Below are 23,746 nucleotides of genomic sequence, written 5' to 3' on the forward strand. Positions count from 1 at the left end.
TATCTCAATACAAATTTAGTATAGTACAAAAGACAACCTGAATAAACACAACCCAGTTTTTAAATTATCATTTGATTTATTGAAGTTCACCAACACGTATATTATGAAAAGGTAATTGCCCCTTTTGTCAATGAATCAATCAATGAACTGGTATGGTTGTACGTAAATTTCTTTGGAGATCAGAAACAATTAAGTGCTATGAATAAACAAAAATAGAATTGGGGGCAAATACATTTTCACAGCACTGTGCTGAGTGTGATCAAGTAACTAAACATAATTCATAGTTTTGCTTTCTTTTTTGGTTTGGCTTTATCCTAGTAATTGTGCTGAATTATAGAACAAATACTTCTCTGTATTGATTGATTGTGAAAATGGGCTCAGCATGAACGTGAATACCACTGAACACTGCAGTGAACTGCCTTGCACCTGATGATGAGGGGACAGCTCCAGCTGTCTGGGTCTCTAAAACTGGTTTTAAGGGGTTCTGTAAGTGGATGGATGGCAAACAATGGATGCCACATGATTAGGTACATGATGATATTTGCGGAAACATTTATTAAAAATCAACAACTGAAATCAATCAATCAACATTTATTTATATAGCACATATTCATACAAAAAAATGTAGCTCAAAGTGCTTTACAAAATGAATAGAAAAATAGAAGACACAATAAAAAATAAACATAAGTCAACATTAATTAACATAGAATAAGAGTAAGGTCCGATGGCCAGGGTGGACAGAAAAAACAAAAAAAAACTCCAAAGGCTGGAGAAAAAAATAAAATCTGTAGGCGCTCCAGACCACAAGACCGCCCAGTCCCCTCTGGGCAATCTACCTAACATAAATCAAACAGTCCTCTTTGTATTTAGGGTTTTCATGGAAGGACCTGATGATGATGGTCACGTAGACTTCTGGCTTTCAGTCCATCAATGTTGGTGCATCATGATGCTTTGAGTAGGTGGTGGTGGCGCAGGCTGCCACCACAAAGAAACCGGAAAAAGAAACAGAAGAGAGAGTTGGGGTCAGTACGGATTTTGGAGCCACTATGAATAGTTATTATGATGAATTGAATATACAGAGTATCAGGATTAAGTTAAAGTGAAGTTATGAGAAGGCCATGTTAAAGTAATGTGTTTTCAGCAGTGTTTTAAACTGCTCTTCTGTATCAGCCTGGCGAATTCCTATTGGCAGGCTATTCCAGATTTTAGGTGCCTAACAGCAGAAGGCCGCCTCACCACTTCTTTTAAGTTTAGCTTTTGGAATTATAAGGAGACACTCATTTGAGGATCTGAGGTTACGATTTGGAATATAAGGTGTCAGGCATTCCGATATATAAGATGGAGTGAGATTATTTAAGGCTTTATAAACCATAAACAGAATTTTAAAGTCAATCCTGAATGACACAGGCAACCAGTGTAGTGACATCAAAACTGGAGAAATGTGCTCGGATTTTCTTTTCCCAGTTAGGATTCTATCTCTATCTATTAAATCTCCCATTTAGGTAAGTTTTCAGACCCTTAATTCAGTTCCTTGTAGAAGCCCCTTTGGCAGCAGTTACAGTCGTCTTTAGTAAGTCCCTAAAAGCTTTGCACACCTGGATTTGGGCAGTTTACCCCATTCTTCCTGGCAGATCTTTTCGAGCATTTAGATTGAATGTGAAGCATCTGTAAACTGCCATTGTCAGGTCTCCCCAACGTTCTGTGCAGTTTAAGTTTAGACTTTGGTCTCAGTAGCATTCCATCAGTCAGGCATTTATAGTAGAGTTGCAAGATGGAAGCCATTCTTGAGTAAACACATATAATGGCATTTAAAGGACTCTGACAGCATTAGGAAAAAAACAAAGACAAAAATTGAAACTAACCATTTGTGAGCTTGATGGCCAGTGGGAAAAAAAAATGTTCTTATGTCTATTTGTTGTGGCATATATAATCTGTAATGCCTGGCCGAAATGCCTGGAAGAAATTCAAAAAGGATGTGGCCTGGGTGTGAAGGGTCAGTAATGATTTTCCTAGCCCATTTCATGACTCATAATATAGGTCCTGTGAGGTGGGCAGACTGGCACCAATGATATTTTTGTCAGACCCGATTATTCGGTGTAGCCTGTTTTTGTCATGTTTAGTCACTGATCCGAACCATCCATGTTATGGATGAGCTGAGAATGACTCAAAGTAAAACTGAATCGACAGCTCCTGTGGAAGGTTGAACTTCTTCAGCTATTGCAGAAAGTATATTCGCTGTTGTGCCTTTTTTTATGATGGATCCTACTTTGGTCTCCAATTTCAATTTCAAGTTTCAAGGGATATTATACATCCCAGAATTGTGAAGGTTTCCACAACTTTCATAGTAGTATAAAGTATGGAGAGAGGGGATAATATTGTGAGACCTCCCCTAAAATCCACTGTCGTCTCCACGGTTTTGAGAGCGTTTAGTTCCAGACTGTTATGACTACACCAAAGGGCCGGCTGCTCAACACAGGTATGTGTCTTTTTAAACTGTCCAGTAAATTCAGTTTGCCTGAGGTGGATTCCAGTCAAGCTCTGGGCACATCTCAAGGAGAGTTAAAGCAAACAGGATGCACCAGACCATAATCTGGAGTGACAGAGCAAAGGGCCTAAATACTGACATAAATGAGATGTTTTGATTTGTAATAAATTTGCCAACATTTCTGAAGACATGTTTTCAGTTTGTCATTTTAGGTTGTTGAGTGTTATTGACAAAAACAACAAAATTATCCAAATCTACAACACAATAAAGTGTGCAGAAAGTGAAGGGGTCTGAATATTCACTGCAGTACTCAAGGGCTACATGTGGCTACCATTTATGCCTCACAGTTTCAACATCCAGGATCCAAGTTTCATGCCCAGATTTTGTCTGTGTGGAGTTTGGATGCTTACTGGCATGGACTAGCACCCCATCATGCCTTGTGCCAGGAGATGCCAAGATGCTCTAAATTAGATTAAGGAAGTCTTAGAATGTTACATTATTACTAAGGTTCCTAAAAGTACTGATGTTTTAGCATATCAGTCATTAACATGAGAAATTCAGACGCTTTTATACATTAAATTAGCAGGTGCACACGAGATCAGGGCAGACATATGAAGATTGATACACAAAATGACTCTTTAATTGTCAATACTACACAGTGCTGTAAACTGCTTAATTACTGGTGCTTAGACTTCACCTTTGTGTTCATTTATCTTGCTTTTTGAGCAATTGTTAAAAATATGTTGGTGTTTTTAGTTCAGATGGGAGAATTCGCCCCACTAGCAGGGCTTTTCCTGTTCTGCTTGTTGTGTGATATTAAATAAATAATTCGCTGTAGCTTTTCAATTCCCAGGCTTTTTGATTTTCAGGCCAAACATGAAGAAATGCCAGTTTATAACACCTCACGACTACCTCACATAAATTCCCTACAGTAAGAGGTCTCCTGACTCACAGAAAACAAGTGCAGCTGTCAGGAAGGAATGACTTCCAATGGCTGACATGCAAGCCAAACCTGAGAGCTTGGTGCCGTGTAGACTGTGAAGAAGCAACATGAAGAAACTGAGTTAATTATTGTGGCGGCACCATCTAAAAATACAAGGGGGACTTAAGCTAAAGTTAGAAAATGAGATTTATCAGAAAATGGAATGAACCTTAACAAAACTAATAATGCCATGTCTCAATGTAGTCTCCACCCTTCTCAAAGCACTTGCACCCCCTGCCTGGAAGTGCCTGGATTCCAGCAGAATAAAAGGTTTTGTCTCGTCCTCGCAACCACTCGTGCACCACTTTTTTTACGGCGTCATCTGTCTTGAATCGACAACCACAAGTCAAGTCAAGTTGGGGAGAATGCACTGGTAAAGTGCGTTGCCGCACCCACTAAACGACGAAACAACCCGGGATGCCGGTTTGCAACCCCCCAGGCAGACTTGACTTGACTTCTTTGACAACCACCCAGATGTTTTTTTAGCGGTGGAAATCACGCGGTGCTAAATCTGGCGAATAAGGAGGATGTGGCAATACCTCAAACCTCAGTTTCTCCAGACAAGCCTTGGTGTTCTCAGCAGTGTGTCATTGTCTTACAGTAAAAGGACTCCTTGAGAGAGCAGTCCCCGCCGATTGGATTGAATAGCAGGCTTCACATTGGTCTCCAACAAGTCACAGTAACTTGCACTAGTGACTGTAGTACCCCTTGACATGTAGTGTTCGACAATAACTCGGGTGCACGTGTGGTTGCAAGGACAATGCAGAACTTTTTATTCTGCTGGAATCCAGGCACTTCCAGGCAGGTGGTGCCAGTGCATTGAGAAGGCTGGAGACGACATTGAGAAATGAGATTATCAGTTTTGTTAAGGTTCATCCCATTTTCTAATAAATTCCATTTTCTAACTTTAGCTTGACACCCCCTCGTATAACAGTAACACAGCTGAACAGGAATTGTTTAAGTGAGTGTGCCATCAGATAAACTGGCACCCCATCCAGGGCTCATGCCTTCCTTACACCCAGTGCAGTCAGGACTGGCATTAGCTCCCCTGGATAGGAGGATCAGAAGGTGGATGGGTTTATGGATCAATCCAAAGGCAGCTTGATTTGGGAAGCTCCTAATATGTTGATCTTTTTTGTTAGCCCAAGTCCAGGAGAGTTTAGGAGGCAGCAGACATTCCTGTTTTGATATGGATTTTCATTTTCATAAATGGAACAAGCTGTTATTTCAGCATTCATAACCAGATCATGTTAATGCAAAAAATACTCATCAGTGTTCATTCATTTTTATTGCAATCTAATAATTATGACTTTAAGTTTTTCCTCGCAGTTATTCTGTAAGGCATTAGTTATTTAAGTCATTGCTTGGTAACAGTCACACAAGTGGGAGGAAGAAACCAAAAGTTTGCCCTCCACAGTATTCATTGTCATTTAACCCATGGCTGCTCTTTGTTAATGGCCACTATCTGAATACACTGAAGGGGGGCAGATTGTACAGTAAAGAAACACCTTTGTATTAAAATATTTGACATAAATACAACACACACATTGAAGAGTGTTTCAAAAAGTAAAGCCAGTCAAACAAAAAATTAAATGAACTGACAATTAACCAATGATAACAAATCCCAAAGATTAGGAGCCACTTCAGTGTTTTTTCATGTATTTGCTCATTAGCACGCAATGCATTAAATAATCAATGACACTTAAACAAAAATAAAAGATAATAATCATAGTGTATATTGCTTAAACTCCTGTGAAGTGAATACATATTTATAAGATCGATCAGGAGGAAAATGGGAATAACACATAGGTATCTTTTAAAAAGAGTACAACAACAACAACAACATTTATTTCTATAGCACATTTTCATAAAAACGTAGCTCAAAGTGCTTTACATACTGAAGAAAAGAAAAATAAAAGACAAAATAAGAAATTAAAATAAGACAACATTAGTTAACATAGAAAAGGAGTAAGGTCCAATGGCCAGGGTGGACAGAAAAAACAGAAAAAAAAACTCCAGAGGGCTGGAGAAAAAAAATAAAATCTGGAGGGGTTCCAGGCCACGGGACAAGTAGGTAAAGTAGGTAAGTAGGTGAGTTGGTAAATAATCAACAACACTTAACAAAAATAAAAGAAAATCATCATAGGGTATATTGCTTAAACTCCTGTGAAGTGAATAAATATTTTTTATTGCTGTGAGGGCAAGAAGATTGACCAGGAGGAAAATGGGAATAACACATAGGTATCTTTTAAAGAGAATGGGAATAACACATAGGTATCTTTTAAAAAGAGTAGGGTTTATCCCAGTGTCCAGGCTAAAATGCCCATCATGGCCACGTCCATTCCGTCCCTCAATCATCCCCGGTCTCTAATTGGCTATCTCTCTCACCCCTTCACCAACTAATAGCTAATGTGTGTTGAGCTTGCTGGCACAATTATGGCTGCCGTCACTGCACAAAGTCTGCCACTTAATAGACAGCCAGTTGCTCAGCCAGCCGATGATGATGATGATGGTTGCATCATCCAGATGGGTGCTACACATTGGCAACTGATGAAGTGGTTCTCCTTTGTCTATGTAAAGCACTTTGAGTAGCAAGAAAATATATAATGCAATATGAATGTAATTAATCAATTATCGATTTATTTAATGGATAAGTGAATTCTAGTTGAAATGTTAATTTTCCTCTGCCTCTTTAAAAAAGGGCTGCATTGTTACCATTTTTTGTAAAAATATTATGTGTTTTCAGTTAAATTCAAGCTATTCCCAAGTACTAAAAGCATCTAACTTCCTCAACATGTTCTCCATTGAGGACCAGTGGCTGCACTGGTTCAGCATTCTTCCTAAAATCAATGAGCCGCTCTTTTGTCTTTCTCACATTTAATTGGAAGGCTTTGCTCCATGCACCACTCCTGCTTCCTCTTGGCCTCTTCCTCAATTGTGCCACATAGTTAGAGGTGTCATTCAATGCTGTATTGTCTGCAGTCTTGACAGCTAAATAATTGCTATCAGATCCCATTAAGCTATAAGTATAAACAGAAAAGATTATAGGGACAATCACAGTGCCTTTGGGGTTCCTATTGATGTATAATGGACTGTAGTCATATAATTATCAACCTTAACAAGCTGATCCCTGTGAAGGAGAAAATCCATAATCCGTATCGTAAGACAGGAGTCCACCTGCAACTCCTGAGGTTTGCTATAACAGGCTTCATGCAGTTAAAGGCTGAAATAAAGTCAATAAACAGTGTTTTTCAAATGTGTGTAACTGGTCTGAAGAATAGCCATGTTTGATGTACCTGTTTTGTGTGTGCACAGTCCATATAATATATAAATAGAGTTAGTGAAGGCCTGCTTCAAGATGCATCTGTGAAAGCAAAAAATTTAAAAAAAAATAAGAAAGGAGTTTAGAGTCACAACATTATGGCTACATAGCCTTTTAAATTGTGTGACTGAAAAGAAAAATAGGTAACAAATATAGGAGGGAACGGTAGATGGTGGAGATCAAACAAGTGAAGGATGAATGGTGCGAAAAGCAGCCACTGCAGAATGTTATGAAGACATTAAAAGGGTACTCCGCCATCTTCTGCTGGACGTCCCATTGGATCGATCCAGCATTAAATGACAGACCTACCCTTTGATCTCTTGCTGTTTTTTGTACTTCCTCTCGTCTTTTGCCTCATTTCTTTCAGTCTTCTTTGTCACAGCACTCGCCATACATTTTCCGATCAGCTGCAAAATAAGACAGCAGGTTTTAAAATTTGTGTGTAGACAGCATGGCAGATATGTAGTCATAATCGTCAGCATGGGCCCTGCTTCTGTGTTTGAATTTCTACATTCCTGCCCTTTATTCTCTTCCCTTTAGGCTTCATCACATACAATAATCACACTACAGCTGAGTAAGTACCTTTACTTGCAAGTTAGGTGTGCTCCTTGTATTTAAGCATTCGAAAAGGACTCCAGTTGCCGCTGCCAGTTTACTCCAACAGGGTTTACACTTATGGTTATTGCTTAATATTCTGACTTCACTCTTCTTTTAAGAAATGTTTCCAATATGCACCATTGCAAGCCCTTCACTTTGAAGGCACACGGTCAACACACAAATACCAATCGACGTAAGCAGCAAGCCTCTGGATTGTGGAGGGATAGCCAAGCATGTTCAAACTCTAAGCCGACAGAGATCAGGTGCTACATTTGAACCCAGGACATGGATTTTGTGCACACACCATACCAACAGGCTGCCATATCAAGTATTTAATCAATATTGTGTCTTTCTCATAAGCTTTGCACATAGGATACATCATTATTGTGTACGAAAACAATAAGCTTACAAAGTGCACTTTCAAGGCAACATATTATGCATATGAGGATTCAGCATCTTGTGTGCAACATATGAATTATTACCAGCATGTTGCCTCATAACTTGGAATTATATTGCAACAATGTAATTAAAGGCTAACTATGCTGATCACAGTTTGAAAAGCATTGCGATGTCTGCATGATTCATAGAGGACCAATAATAACAAATGAGTACAAATGAATGCGTTCTGTTCATGAAGCTTACCGGTGTCTTTCGAGGGGGGTATTTTTAATCGGAGGCTGCACTGTAGTTTGTGGATAGTAAATCAAAATAATAATAGCAAAAATGTTATGTGAAAAGTATTAATAATACAGCTGAGTAGCAACCCTACAGCATCACTAATTTGAAGGTCACTGTTCCCCCAACAGTCTCATTTGCTCTGGAGTTCTTTTATAGAAACACGTCCTTACTGGGGTTTGTCACTTTTCTTCCACCATAACAAAAACTTGCAGATTCCTTTAATTAGTGTCTCTTGATTTTGTGTACTATGATAAACTGGCACCTCATCCATGGTTGCTTTTTAATTTCTACCTCATGCATTCATCACAATCTTTAGCTCCCTCCTGAAGAAAAATTGGATTATGTGGGTTAAAAAAAAATGGATGGACATGCTTAAGTCTTGTTTGTAATTAAGTGGTCAAAGTCAATGACAGCTGAACACCTATTAACTTATTTTTTCCCTTTTACTTATGTAATTTTAACATGACGAATTACATTTTCGATGATACAGTTTCATTTCAAAGTAAATATTATATGCCCAATTTTCAGATGCATTTCAGACATTTTTTCCTCTCTACTTATGTTAATTAATATGACATTTATTCCATAGTGATTCCTTTTGATCTGTCACACATGCGTGTCTGAAGCAGGTATTACCATCCCAAGCCAAGAGGGGGCATTCACATTAAATGTCTCCTGTTGTTTTCCCTCTGCTGCACTGAGAAGTCGCTCAGTGAGGGCAATTGACTCTGCCCCTTCTTGTCTCCTGCCTTTAAAGCCCGAAAAATTAACCATAAACAAAAGGCAAAAAAATGGCCTCAAAGTAGCATGAAGTAAATCAAATATAGATCATTGCACTGACAGAGTTCCAATCTTGGGGCATATGTTGGACAAGTCAAGAAGTAGCGGCGTGACACTGACTCGTTCCTTCGTTTGAAGATGGTACTCTGGGGGCAGCTGGAGCATCTTATTTGTTTCTCATGTATCTATGAAGATGCTTCATACTTTTTTCTTTCATACAGAAGAAATGCCTTGTAAATATTATATAAAAGGGTGTCATTCTGACATTAAATGCTGTGGTGCTGCGCTGCCAATGCACAGGGATCATGTTATATATCCAGTCTGCTGGTGTATTCAAAAGTAAATATTGCCTGTGTTTATTTATTTAAAAAAACAACAGAGATGAAAAATATGACTGGAGTACTGATCAGGTTGTGATATCACACATGAATAAAGCATTTTAGCAACAGTTTTACAGTAGTCACGTTTGGAAAGTCTGAGCATAACGGCTACAGCTCTGTAATCTCAAGCTCATTGCAAAACATCATGGGCCGCTGGGAAACAAAAATAATGTTTGCCTAAGCTGCCCACAAGGCAATTTTCCAAGAAAATAGCCATCAAACAAGGTCACTGTAATACACAGCATGTCCACTGTAAAAATGCTTTGGTGAATCACCAAACTTCACTGTAAAAGTAAATCTATACTGCAGAAGTTCTGGGGTGTATGTTCTACTAACATTCCTGTTTAGTTCAGGTTTTTGAAAAGAACCTTGAGAGTTCAGAGTAGATGATGCTACAGGGCATCTTGTCCACATTAACTGGATTAACTGACACATTATCATTATTGAAGAGTGTGATGTATAACAGGTGGTCATCTGCTCTTAACTGGACATACGTCAGTCATTTCAGTTCTGCAGTATGCAGGAGCAAAATGTCCCTTTGACTGGGTGTAGGTACTAAAAACTGTAATCAGTAACACCCTAATACATTTTACTTAGGCTGACAAGCCATCTCGAACATGCAGCAATCCATTTAGATCATGACCTATGGGTTGAGAAACACTGTTTTATAAATATATATATTTAGAGAGAGAGAGAGAGAGTATTCAATGTCAAAGGTTTAAATTACTGTATACATGATAGCCATCAGAGCACATTATGATATGCCTAATAGTAAAAACAAAGAAAATCTGATCCTACAGCTGTATCTTTTGAGAGAGACAGAGAGGGAGAGAAAATATTTAACAACATTATTCTGGCACCACATCTTATTCATAATACCAGCTCTTAAAATAAACTAAGAAAAAAATAAATTCTATCTATCCTGTGCTCACAAGATCTTTTTGTGTACACACATGATAGTCTTTCTGGGATGCATGTATGAGCATGTGAAATTTTCTTGAACGCATGAGAAATAAGATTTTTTTTTTTTTGCTCATGTCTCTTAAGGGGCTCTATACCTGGCATTGCCAGGATAATTAAATGGTGAAAAATATTGATTTAGAAATTCAACCTGGCTAAAAAGCCAACGAACGATGAGACAAAAAGTTTACTCTTACATGTTCCAGCATGACAATCCAACTGTGGCCCAGGCTAGTTAAGAACAGAGAAGAAAGCGCAGTGTATACCTGTCATCTTTGAAATCAGCTTTGGCCAATTGAAAACTTTACGTGTACTAATGCCAATATCCTCAATTAGCTGCAGTGCACGCCTGATGGGAATTGCAGTCTACCAATGGCAAGGCACAATTAAAACGTCGTGAAAATCAACTCAGTCGTTTTTGCATGATTAGTGAACCAACAAAAATAACAGACCGAGACATCCAAATGGTTTACTAATTTATTTATATAGATTATTTTGCTCATTTTTTTCTTTGTATCTCTTTGGTTACATTACTGATACTGTTTTCTTTTGTGTTGACCTACGTTGAAACTATTTAGATCACAGTTCCCAAATGCTTTATTAAAATTGTCCTTTATCAGTCCAGATTCCAAACCTACCCTTCAAGTTATTTTTTCCTTATTTTTTTATTTTGACACAGGACACCGGTCCATCAACGCACACCCTTACTAGGTTAACCAAAAGTAGCCATCCATCAAAACCTGCACATCTTTAATCTTTGGACAGGGCCAGAAAATCCAGAGAAAATTCAACACTTTGGACTTGTAAAATCCAGACTATGATCAGGCAAGATTTGAAAGCAGGTTTAGGAGCAATACTGTATTGCATGAATAGTAATAAGAAAGAGAGGCTTAACTGTCATCCCTGCTGCCTGTAGCTCCATGGATTTGGGTTCATCTGCCCATTCTGCTCTGAAGCACTCTATGAGCTCAAACAAGAGGGAAAAATAATCATGAATTGAGAAGTCATTTAGTGTAAAAACTGGAAATAACAGCAGCACTAAGTGTGTTAGGCTGAGTAAGACAAAAATGAATGAGACTACTGGCTCATCATAACCATTGTGGGATTTTTTAAGTTCAAGACTCTAAAGAACACCTTTCCCTTCTTATTAGGATTGTTGTTTTGCTTTACATTTATTCACTTTGTCTGCCTTAAAAAAATCAAACTGTCTTTTTTAAAGGTAACATGTTGACTCATTTAGCCAACTCAACCAAAAATGCTACGGTAAATATGTTAAGCATAAAAAAATCCACATGCGTAGTGCAGCAGAGCAGGCCCCGTGTCAGAGCTGCTAATGAGGCCACAAGAGACCAGTCGAGCACACGACGTGTCAAGCCGCGAGTTTTAGTGGAGGGCAATTCAGATCTGCTGACACTCCAGCTCTAGTCATTAGAACCTAAGACCGTGCAATGATTGACTTCCCGGAATTGGTCCTCAGTGGGCTTTTTATTTATTTGCTAGCTATTTTGCTGTCCTACAATAAAATAAGCAAAAGCTACCTTTCAAATGATTTGTTTATGTCTATTTTATATATTGCAGGGATAATGCAAAGCCATGTAATATTCAAAAGCTGTGTCTGTGGCTTCTCAATTTTCATACTAATATTCAAATATATACAGCACCTTTTAAGGAATGTGTCACTTAAAAAGAAAAAAAGAAAATTCAATCTTAACTCAAAGGTAGCTGATCCAGTGCTTGGAACCCTTTATCTATAAATCTGTTGTACATTCTTTGCCAAGAAGCCTGCTGGCAGAGATAGGCAAGGCTACTCAGAAATGTACCAGCTCTATAAATAGTGATGTCCTCATTTGCTCGTTTGTTACTAATAGGATCTCTTTATAAACTAACTGACAGAAAAGAGAAAAAGAAAAGAGAAAGAAAAAGGTGGAGAGTTTTAACTGGTGAGTGCCGCGACCATGTGCAAATGAGGGCATTCTTGCATTGCAAATGGGAACATAATTACTATGGACCTTCAGAATATTGTGAGTGGTGGTTAGATGTGATTCTGAGGTTTTTTTTTTTTTAATGATGTGGTATAACTTGCAAATGGATAATTTACGCAGTTTTCAAACTCTTTGGATGTGTGGCTAGGAAGTACTATAAGCTGCTAACTTTACTAGCATTAAATCAGCTTACATTAAAACATACAAAAATACAAAATTGAAGCAAGATTATAAACTTCATTTTTGATATACTGTATATAAATGTTAATTTCTCTTTTGTATTTACAGTATATACAAAATATACTATACCAGTAACGGCACACTGAATGATAACGTGCAGTGAATCCATTCGACTTGAACATTCCTAGTTTTCATCTTCTTTCTCTGTATGTTTAGCATTCGTTTGCTCAGAGGCTGATGTGCTTGCTGCTTCCTGAGCAGCTCTTCTTTTCCCCACCCTAGCGGCCCGCTTCTTCTCTTCTTTCGTCGGCATCTTTTCACTTTAAAACTGATTAAGTCCGTGTCTGAGTACATTTTCTTTAATTTTTCATTTAAGCTGGCACTTAAGAGGTAAGGAAAATGACAATGAAGGTGGTAGAGAATAAGATCCCGCCTGTACACATGCGCTGCACAGCTGCCTGCTGCCGAGAGTTGACTCTACAATGAAATAAAAATTAAAAGAGGAATAACCTTGGAGGTCAATCATCACCCTGAAAGCGAATATTAGACATCAAGTAGTATATGTGTACCAAATTTTAGGTCAATAGTTCAAACAGTTTGCGAGCTACAGGTGATTTAAAATCCTGGACAGACAAACGAATATCCATGGGTGGTACATTATATATAAAGATATGGTACTTATCATTGGCAGCAAATGTAGTGCTGCTGCCTCTCAACAAGGTTCCAGTCTAGGGTGCTCCCCGCATGGAGTTTGCATATTCTCTATGTGTCCCATTGGGTTTCTTTCGGTTGCTCCGGTTTCCTGCTGCAGTCCAAAGATATGCAAGTTAGGTGGACGGATGAAGGACTGGCCTCTGATGTATGTGTGTGTGTTTTCACCCTCCAATCTGCTGGTGCCCTGTTGTTCCTGCGTTGTGCACAGTGCTTGCCGGGATGCATGACCATGCACCTGGTAGAAGGATGGACGAGTATACGGTTAATTGACAATCTCAGATTACTGGACACATTTACAAATATTAATTCAGTAGAAGTGAAATATAGTACAGTCGTGGCCAAAATTTTTGAGAATGACACAAATATTCATTTCACAAAGTCTTCTGTCTCAGTTTTTATGATGACAATTTGCATCTACTCCAGAGTGGTATGAAGAGTGATCAGACGAATTGCAATTAATTGCAAAGTCCCTCTTTGTCATTAAAATAAACTTAATCCCAAAAAACCCACTGCTGTTGTGAAGAAGGCTTCAGGGCACCCAAGAAAGTCTAGCAAGCACCAGGACTGCCTCCTAAAGTTGATTCAGCTGTGGGCACCACCAGTGCAGAGCTCAGGAATGGCAGCAGGCAGGTGTGAGTGCATCTGCACGCTCAGTTAGGCGAAGACTTTTAGAGGATGGCCTGGTGTCAAGAAGGGCAGCAAAGAAACCAAACCTCTCCAAGAAAAAAATTCAGGACAGATTAATATTCTGCAAAAGGTGCGGGGACTGGACTGCTGGTGTCAAGTCATTTTCTCTGATGAATCCCCTTTCCGATTGTTTGGATTGTTTGGAAGATTTTTCAGAGAAGAAAAGGTGAGCGCTACCATCAGTCCTGTGTCATGCCAACACACAAAGTATTCTGAGACCGTTCATGTGTGGGGTTGCCTCTCAGCCAAGAGAGTGAGCTCACTCACAATTTTACCTAAGAACACAGCCATGATTAAAGAATGCTAACAAAACATCCTCCGAGAACAAATTCTCCCAACCATTACAAAAACAGTTTAGTGATGAACAATGCCTTTTCCAGCATGATGGAGGACCATGACATAAGGCAAAAGTGATAACTAAGTGACTCAGGGAACAAAACATTGAAATTGTGTGTCCATGGCCACAAAACTCCCCAGACCTTAATCCCATTGAGAACTTGTGGTCAATCCTCAAGAGGCAGGTGGACAAACAAAAACCCACAAAATCTGACGAACTTCAAGCATTGAATATGCAAAAATGGGCTGCCATCAGTCAGGATCTGGCTCAGAAGTTGATTGACAGCATGCCAGGGCGAACTACAGAGGTCTTGGGCCAACACTGTATAAACTTAATGTAATTGAAATTGTAATAAAAGCCTTAGAAACTTAAGAAATTCTTGTGATTATACTTCAGTATACTATAGAAACATCTGACAAAAAGATCTAAAAACACTGAAGCAGCAAACTTTGTGAAAGCCAATACTTGTGTCATTCTGAACAATTTGGGCCACGACTGTACTTTATATTAAAGCCAAATGAGGATGTGCTGCATCATTAGGGTTATATTGTTTTCTCAAGATAACAGAATCATTTTCTTGAGGAAGTGCAATATCATTAGATTTTTTAACCTTTTTTTTCTTGAGGTAATGAAATAATTTGGTGGAAATTTCAAGGAATGAAACGTAACATTTTGCTAACACATGATAACTCATAACCATAATGATAGCAAGTGATCAATATTCATGCACTACGTACACAAATGTAAGCGTATTTACATCAGTGTATTTGCATCAGGCATTTCTTCTAGAGGTGTAATCATGTTGGATGATTTGTTGCATATCTGCTTTGTTTTGTGACAAACTGCAACATGTATAGACACATTGTCAGTACTGAGATGCAATCTGATCATTTTTGGGCTGCCCCTTTCAACCCTGCTCAATAACAGCACTAAGCTGCAACAACTTTAGGGTTGGTGAAGTTCACATGCATCTAAACTGTATGGAAGGAGAAGCCATTGATGCACCCATTTACTCCCATGTCAAACAGTGTGAGTATATATTGGTAATATGGTCCCCATGTTCAGAATCCAAAATGCCCTCTGGATTCATAGATAGTTGTACTTCATGCCCAAGATTGCTATCCGGTCATCATACAGTAACCAGTAAGCTAATCATTAGGTTATATGTTATCTTTGGGAAACATTCTGTTTTCTCAAGATCCTGAGAAAATCATTCCATTAATCTCAAGAAAATAAGGCTTTGTTTTCTTCAGATCTCAAAAAAAATATTCTGTTATGTTGAGAAAACAATTAAAAAGTGACATCTTCTCTCACCTAACGTATGAAAACAGATAGTTAAGCTGTATGTTTAATTATGCAGTATGTACGAGTGGAGTGTAAGTGTAAAGATGGACTCTCTCGCAAGCAGCCTCTGCTAAAAGCCAGTCAGTGGGGCTCAGGTGGATATGACCACCACGTTTTCAAGGTGATGTCACATTCTCTTGCTAGTGTTCCCTAATGTGTAGCTCTTTTTGTAGGCACAGAGTGTATTGTGCTGTGCTGTGGTTTACCGTGTCTACTGTGTCGGTTGTGCCCACTCTGTGCCCGCAGTACTATAAAGACCCAAACAGCTCTGTTAAGGGTGAAAACATTGTTTTCCTTTGCAGATTTAGAGATGACAGAAGCTTGCACTTATGAATACCAATCATTGCCATATCCATAGTTTTGCTATGTATTTTGCTTACAGTGATTATTTTTTGCCTCAAATTTTTCTAGGCAATTATTTTATCACTACAATTTTTTTTCGTGAATTTCATGTTTCACAATTTCAAAATCACATGTGAAATGAATTTTAATGTCAAATTTGCAAAACGCATGCAAAACAAAACTGTTATGATTATCACTATTGGGAACCCAGCCAGGTTAGCACATTTAAGTGAACAAAAAAAAACTGAAAACAAAACAAACACATGGTGGCATCAAACAACAGAAATACTGTGTGGCCTGTAGCCTTTTCTCGGTTTATAAATGCTTTTCAGTTGAGCGGCGTCTGGCCCTGAGGATTTCCGTCTTCCAGTCTGGCTCGAACCGAAGTGAGACATCTACTTCTGTCGATGCCCGGCTTTGTAGGACTTGGCCTGGAAGGGATGGGGTCAGTTGCTGTCACTGGGGGTCTTTTCAGAGCTGTGGAAATAAACATGCAAATAGTTGTGGAGATGTCTTTGCAGACTCGAGCCCAAAACAGAACTGAAGCAGGTAGCTAGATTTCTGGGATATGAAGAAAGATGGTAGAAAGGGTCCGGTTCAGGAGGACAGACCCTGGAGATGATGTCAGTGATAGAATGGCCATTAATCACCCAGTCTGCAGAAAAAAAAAAACAGGAAAATAATCAGAAAGAAAGTACCAAATCAAGTTGCTGCCCATTCGCACAGGCATGTCAATGTCAATGTCAACTTTGTTTCTATAGCACATTTAAAACAACATAGGAATGCTGTGGCCAAATTGGTTTACAATAATAGAATTAAAGAAAAACTTACAATTAACATGAATAACATAAATAGAAATAAAATAAATAATAAATAGAAATAATGTTGCATAATCACAATGAGGAAACCATCAGTATTTCTTAAGGTCACGGAATGCAAGTGAAAAGAAACGAGTCTTTAATCTCGTTTTGAACAGTTCAATTGTAGACGACTCCTTTATGTGATGAGGTAAAGAGTTCCACAGGCAAGGAGCAGCAGCAGCAGCACAAGCCGTGTCTGTCCCCCTTAGTTTTACACTTAGTACGAGGGACAACAAGAGACAACTGACCAGAAGATCTAAGCACTCTGAATGGCTGGTGTAAAACACACAATTCGGATAAATAGGCAGGAACAAGCCCATTGTAAAGATTTAAAAACTAGCAACAAGATTTTAAAATGACTATACACGGCATATAGTATATGTGTGTGTGTGTGTATTTACACGTATGCATGTGTGTATATTTAAAGAGTGTCACTCCAACAAAATCAACAGAAGCCAAAAAAGGTTTGGTGTAACCGCCCCGTATGTTGTAAATCGCTGTAACAGCAAAAGAAAGCAAATTTGTCTGGAGTTCAAAACAGAAGTGTCTTTCATAAGGCAAAATGGCGGTTTTATGGAGCGGCAGAGGAAGTGACATCATCAGGGCTGGGACCAGAAGTGATGTCATCTGTCACCCCAGAACCTGAAATGATGTAATCGGGCTAAAGAAAAAACACCCACAAAAGGAGAAACCGGACGTGATGTCAATGGGGTTAGGAGTTATTTATCATAATTGGTCTGCAGAGGAAAGAGAAAAAGGGTTAGTGCACTTCTCCTTCAAGCCCTTTAGCCGACTCCCATGCGCATGTGTATGACAAGAGATACATGTGCACATGTATATACATGACATGTAGGTGTGTAAATATATTAATATAGTATGGTCAGGGCAGCACGGTGGCACAGTGGTAGCACTGCTGCCTCGTAGTTAGGAGACCTGGGTTCGCTTCCCGGGTCCTCCCTGTGTGGAGTTTGCATGTTCTCTCCGTGTCTGCGTGAGTTTCCTCCGGGCGTTCTGGTTTCCTCCCACAGTCCAAAGACATGCAGGTTAGGTGGATTGGCGATTGTAAATTGGCCCTAGTGTGTGTTTGGTGTTTGTGTGTGTCCTGCAGTGGGTTGGCACCCTGCCCAGGATTGCTTCCTGTGTTGGCTGGGATTGGCTCCAGCAGACCCCCGTGACCCTGTGTTCGGATTCAGCAGGTTGGAAAATGGATGGATGGATAGTAAGGTCATATACAAATAAAATCAATATATCTAAAATATGTATGTGCACGAATGTCTATATATGTACATCAATTTACCAATACTTTATGCATAGTTAGTGGAGAGGTTAATCTGAAACAACCACTTTGTTATAAAAATAGGCCACCCGAGATGTTTCGACTTCATTTATTTAATCCAAAGAATGATCCGACAATTTGAACAAGCCAATGTCCCAGTTTATGGTAATTGCCTACTTCTTTTAAAAGAGGTCCTGATGCAGTAGTTACTTCATAGATATTTCCAAGATTTAAGAAGAAGGAGACTGAACATAAGAGTTCCTTTTCAATAGTAATGTCTTTAGTAATTTCCTAGTATAGAGACAATTTCTGACAAGAACATTGACTACAATTTAGGATTTAGTTTTTGTTTTGGCAAAATAGTTTGTTAAAATTCACAATTACAAGCACATGCTTCTTCTTTTAATCCCTTTAGATTTCATCTGTGCTGCAGGGGAAAAGAGATAAAATGTTATATTTATTACTTTGTATGATGTGCTAGATTGACTTATTTTTATTCCATTGAATGGACAGTGTCAGAGTTCATCAGTTCCATAGGAATGGACCATTGATATCCTTTGATCTTCCTGGAGATTTATTATAAGCCATTTGATATTTTAATGTGTTAACATTTACAGCCATATTCTTATTCTATTATGCTTGACTTTAAAGTCAATGTTTACTTGTGAGAGTCCACGTGGGTCACATTTGGTGGGAGTTCTGTTTTGTGAAGGGAATGGAGAATTTTTTTTGCAGATTTTGACATAAAAGCAAAAACATGAAAGAAAAAAAAACTCTTTACAGACTCCTCTGGAAATGGATAACCTTTGTAAAATACAGAAAAGAGATTCCATTCATCTAATTTGCAATCTGGAAATTGTTATGTTAGTATTTTGACAACGTTCATAAATATTAAAAGGAAATGATTTGCACTTTGTGTAGTTAATTACGTGGTGTAAATAACATGAGCATAATGCCATTTCACAAAAAGTGTTCTTAAGCTTGCATGTGCACTCTGAAATCAATTGTTATATTGATCAATCCCTAATTAGAACAATTTAAAGTATAAAAATAATTGTGTAAGGCATAGACATGGATTTATTGTATTTTATGTGGGGCATGATGGATTTTCAGAAGTGCATGCCTTAATTAATTACCTTAGGGGGTAAAAGTCTTTTGAAGTATATAAACAGAATAGCATGATTACAATTAAGTACTGCGTTTGAAGTGAAATCCTAATAATTATTTTGTAATGTGTTTCTTAGGGCCAAGGGGATGCTGTTAGAGCCTGGCATACTAAGAGACTTGGTAGCTAAAATAACAAAGTAAGTTTTTTTTTGTTTTTTTTAATTATTATTACTATTATTAACTCACTTGTTTGCTAAATATTTGATGATTTATCTGAGAAAATGTTACAAAATTTTATGAACCATTTTCCTGCATATCTGTTAAAACACTGCTCAGGAGGGGCTTTTGGAGAAAAGTTTATGCAACTGAGATGTCTATAATTTTGCATAAAGAATGTTTAACTAACAGACAACATCCTTTTATAATATACAATGGAGTTCTGTCTCTAAAATGTTACACATCTCGGGTCGGGCCTTATAAAGTGTATTCACAAGATATCAGACTTGCCTTTCTCTTACAACTTCATATGAACTAATAGTTTTGAAAAGCTTTGAGGTTTCTTTATTTTCTTTCCCTCAGACAAGTGTAAGCTTTGCCTACAATGTAAATTGTAATTTGGAATTGCAAGCATAGGGGTGTGAACAATTTTGAAATAAAAGTGGTGTTGGTGATTAAATTTATAAAGTAAAATGACATAAGTTAAATATACAATCTACAAGTGGAAGGAATCCTGGTTACATTGTATGACTGGCTTGACTCAAACAATCCATCTTATCTACCCACTTAAGGAATACTTTTTTCCAAAAATTATATTTTTATAAGTTACTTACCCTTTGTAGTTTGTAGTGAAGGCAAAGAAAAAAAATAAATCTCATGTTTTCATACTGAATGGAGTTTCTGATATAACACATGTGGTGTACAGCCCGGACACAGACAGGTAGACATGTTGGTTTCACCACACACACGTTTATTTACAATTATATACAATAAAGTACACAAACCCAGTGCCTCAGCACCAATCACCCCTTTAAGTCCTGGCCGCACAACAGTATGCCTTTTTCAGTCTTCAGACCGCCTTCACTTCTCTCCTCCGAGCTCCGTCCACTTCCACCCGACTCTCACTCAGAATGAAGGGAGGCGGCCCCTTTCATAGTCACCCGGATGTGCTCCAGGTGGGTTCCAGCAATCATCCACAGACACACCCCCTGTGGCAGAATTGCCAGCTGCATCCCTGGAAGCACTCCGGGTGTCCCTGCTCCTCTTCCCCCCAGCACTTCCTGGTGCGGCGGAAGTGCTGAGGTCCAGGGCTTCCAAGGCATCGGGGTGCCCCCTGGCGGTGACCATGGGCCCCTACAGAGTCCAGTCCTCCTGGGCGTTCTGGCTGGGTACCACCCCCAGCGGCGTGCCACACGTATCTATGGTGACCAATGCTGGACAAGACCCAGAAAAAATCTCATGTTACTCGTGTCAAATAATCCGCATGTGAAGCCATCAAGTTGTTTGTTCACAACATTTTAAATGTATGCATTTTTACTAAAATATCAACTGAATAATAAAACACTAAGGTCTGTATGTGCACTCCAACAGAGCAATCTGATTGGTCAGTTTGCCTTTGATGAGATTGGTCAGTTTGTCTTTGGAGCTGTGACGAAAGAGGAAGTGCCAATGTGAGACACACAAGGAGAAGTGCATGCTCAGAGAGTTTCCTTCAAAGATGGCAAGCATAAAGCAGGACAGAAGGTGAGAAAGAGCCTTTGAAATACTGTCAGACACTGAGAAGCAGGCTTTATGGGAATGTGCTCAAGAGAGGGAACGTTGGTGAAGAATCGTTCACACAACAACAACAACAACAACAACATTTATTTATATAGCACATTTTCATACAAACAGTAGCTCAAAGTGCTTTACATATTAAAGAATAGAAAAATGAAAGACACAATTATAAAACAAAATAAATCAAAATTAATTAACATCGAATAAGAGTAAGGTTCAATGGCCAGGGGGGACAGAAAAAACAAAAAAAATCCAGACGGCTGGAGAAAAAATAAAATCTGTAGGGATTCCAGACCATGAGACCGCCCAGTCCCCTCTGGGCATTCTACCTAACATAAATGAAACAGTCCTCTTTGGATTTAGGATTCTCACGGAAGGGCTTGATGATGATGATGGTCACGTAGACTTCTGCCTTTTAATCCGTCCATCATTGTTGGAGCATCATGAAGCTTTGAGTAGGTGGAGGTGGCGCAGGCCACCACCACAGAGAAAACGGAAAAAGAAACAGAAAAGAGAGTAGGGGTCAGTAGCGATTTGGGAGCCACCATGAATAGTTATTTTGAGGAAATTGAACATATAGAGTATCAGGATTAAGTTAAATTACGATTAAAATGAAGTTATAAAAAGGCCATGTTAAAGTAATGTGTTTTCAGCAGTGTTTTAAAGTGCTCTACTGTATCAGCCTGGCGAATTCCTACTGGCAGGCTATTCCAGATTTTAGGTGCATAGCAGCAGAAGGCCTCACCACTTCTTTTAAGTTTTGTTCTTGGAATTCTAAGGAGACCCTCATTTGAGGATCTGAGGTTACGATTTGGAATATAAGGTGTCAGACATTCCGATATATAAGATGGGGCGAGATTATTTAAGGCTTTATAAACCATAAGCAGAATTTTAAAGTCAATTCTGAATGACACAGGTAACCAGTGTAGTGACGCTAAGACTGGTGTGATGTGTTCTGATTTTCTTTTCCTAGTTAGGATTCTAGCAGCTGCATTCTGCACTCGTTGCAAACGATTTATATCTTTTTTGGGTAGTCCTGAGAGGAGTGCGTTGCAGTAATCTAGTCGACTGAAAACATCAATTTACCAATACTTTATGCACATGCAAATACAGAGGAATGGTGCTGAAGGAACACATAGGGGAAGTATGCTATTAGCTCTATTCATCAGATACTATGGCTAGTTTTAAAATAAACTACTTCTAGAATATATCGTAATAAACATTAATGGAAAACACAGACACACACTCAATATCCCCACAAAATACCGAAAAATAATATAAAAATCTACATACTTATGTTTGCCACTCAGAAAGAAAAATAACTGGCAATAACTCAATTATTATACTTAATTAAAGAAAAAATCAGCCAAGGTAAAAAGAATAAATTAATTAAAAGCAAAGAATCAAGAATAGGAAAATGAGAGAAAAGCAGAAAAATATCAAAGAAAATACAAAAACATCCAAAAAAGGAAAAATATAAAGAAACATAACAAGATATTAAAGGGTTAAAAAAGCAAGAATTCAGAAATAACACAGTCAGTCCAAAAATCCTAAATTCTAAAAAACTAATAATGAAGCCAAAAGTCAAAGATAATAATACAAATTTGTTATTTAAAGTTGAATAATACAAATTAATCCAAATAGAAAATAGTGAAAAAGGAGCAGAGACCCAGTGAACTGTAAGCTTACTAATGCCACTTTGCTCAAACTTTGTTTTTCGAACTGTTAGTCCTCAAGTGCTGTAGCTTGATCTAATTACAGCGCCTGAGGGCAAAAACCAAGTTTGGTAAATCATCCCAAAACCCAACTGAAAGACCTGACTAGGAGATACAGAAAAATAATGCAAAAAATTAAAGAAAACCAGAAACCAAAATGTAAAGTAAAACCACAATAACATCCTGGATCAGAGGTGCCCCCAAACCCTAAGAAAGTTATGCAGTCTTTGATATAGAGCTCCTACTGGTGACCCCTGGCTTTATTAAAGTCCCAAGACCCTAATGCTTTGAGAGTATGTACAGGGTTTTCCTTGTGTTGCCAGTCCCATGTTTGCACTCTAGTAATTATTCTATTCTATTATTAATTACTAGCCAACCCGCGGCATACCATACACCGCATAATCAGGTCAGTTTTTTAATGATTTTTAAGCACATGGAGAAAATTAACATTTGAAAAATCGGTAATGTAATAAATCAGCAAGAAAAGCAACAATGTAACAATGCACGGAACGAACCAACACACAATCGTGCGTGACTGAAAACTGGTGGACCGCCATCACTCATGTGCCCACCTCCAACTCGTCACTTGAGTCGTTGTCGTCTTTGCACAGTCCAGATGCACCTGTGACTCACGTAGACTTTCCGTGTTCCTGCAGGAGCATCTAAGAAGATGCATGTTTGTCGCGGATGCGAATTGCTGCATGTAGCGTAAAACAGTTTGCTATGGTGCACGCGGTCATGCGTCGTAACCGAAAACTCGGTTTTTAAAGACTGCCTACTTCATTGTGTTTTAACCTCAGTTGTAAAGGATTGTTTTAAGGATCCCATGGGATACCCCTCGCAAACCGTTTTACACGCTGCATATGGCGATTCACCTCCGGCGTGGCTCCTTCTTGCGTGCGCCATAGGTGTCTTACTTGTCTTGCCTTAGTGAATTATATATATAGATTCTTCTACTGTTTGTGTAATAATTCTACCAACGTTTCCAAAAAGAGTAACACATTCAGAAATAAAATTTCAAAGATGGAAAGAAAGAGCAAAATGTCATTTACAAGTGTTTGAAAGTCCAATATAAATAATCCAACAAACAAAAGCAAAGGGTTAAAAAGCCAATGAATACAAAATCACAAACCAAAAGTTACAAACCTAAAGTACCAAGGACAGAAAAGTTGGAATCAAATGACTCAGCGGTTTGTCTATGACATGCTAAGCCTTCAAATATTACATCAGGAGGCCCTGCCCCCT

General features: G+C 38.5%; 1 protein-coding gene across 4 annotated transcripts in view; it reads left to right on the forward strand.

The window, feature by feature from the left end:
- Positions 1 to 23,746, forward strand: part of sgcd (sarcoglycan, delta (dystrophin-associated glycoprotein)) — a 905,470-nt gene that overhangs the window by 496,626 nt on the left and 385,098 nt on the right. For 3 of the 4 annotated variants that reach the window (XM_039775688.1, XM_039775689.1, XM_039775692.1), the window contains exon 2: positions 19,151 to 19,210. The gene's annotated coding sequence lies outside the window, so the exon portion shown is untranslated. Of the gene's footprint in view, positions 1 to 12,113; positions 12,125 to 19,150; positions 19,211 to 23,746 lie in introns of those variants that run through there. The other variant, XM_039775690.1, reaches the window with a different exon arrangement.

This window comes from Polypterus senegalus, chromosome 13 (assembly GCF_016835505.1).
Source record: "Polypterus senegalus isolate Bchr_013 chromosome 13, ASM1683550v1, whole genome shotgun sequence".
NCBI classification, from domain to species: Eukaryota; Metazoa; Chordata; class Cladistia; order Polypteriformes; family Polypteridae; genus Polypterus; species Polypterus senegalus.